The following is a 649-nucleotide window of genomic DNA, read 5'->3' on the forward strand; positions in this document are numbered from 1 at the left end:
AAAAAAAAAAAAAAAAAGAAAAGAAAAGAAAAGAAAAAAAATCTGTATTCCTGCAAGTTCATTACTTTCCTTCATCTCCTGACTTCTTTTTATCAGCATCAGCTCTGAGAAGGTCCTGAAGAAGATTATCTTACCCAGATCATATTCACTCAATGTAAAGACTTGGCAATAATTTTCAAACAATAACATCAACTTCATTGTCCTTATCTATGATGAAAAAATGTCAGAGGAATCAAGGAAAACAAAAGCTGGGAGATAGGAGAGAAGGTGGTCTCACGGTGGCTCGCAGACTTCTTTTCTTTTTGAGACCCTGGAAGGACCTGGCAGGCCTCTGCCCCCTGTCCCTTCACTCCTCCTGAGTCTGTCTCCACCATCTCAGTAACGGTGTCCCTGCTCTCTTGCTTTCTCAGAGCATTACATGTCATCCAAACCTCCAGTGTTCAGGGAGATGGATATCTAAGCCATCCAGAATGAAAAAAATTTTTTTTGGCTTCTTGAAGTTCTCTGGAGAGGTGCCATTCCTGTGTCTCATCTGAAAATGCCATCCCAGCGTCATCTTGACAGCGAAAACGTGCTTCTCTATAGCCAATCTGATTCTCTCTTGCTTTAATGCATCCACTCGATCAACACATAACTTTTTATGGGAAGC

The sequence above is a fragment of the Colobus angolensis genome, unplaced genomic scaffold (assembly GCF_000951035.1).
Source record: "Colobus angolensis palliatus isolate OR3802 unplaced genomic scaffold, Cang.pa_1.0 Scaffold89, whole genome shotgun sequence".
Lineage (NCBI taxonomy): Eukaryota > Metazoa > Chordata > Mammalia > Primates > Cercopithecidae > Colobus > Colobus angolensis.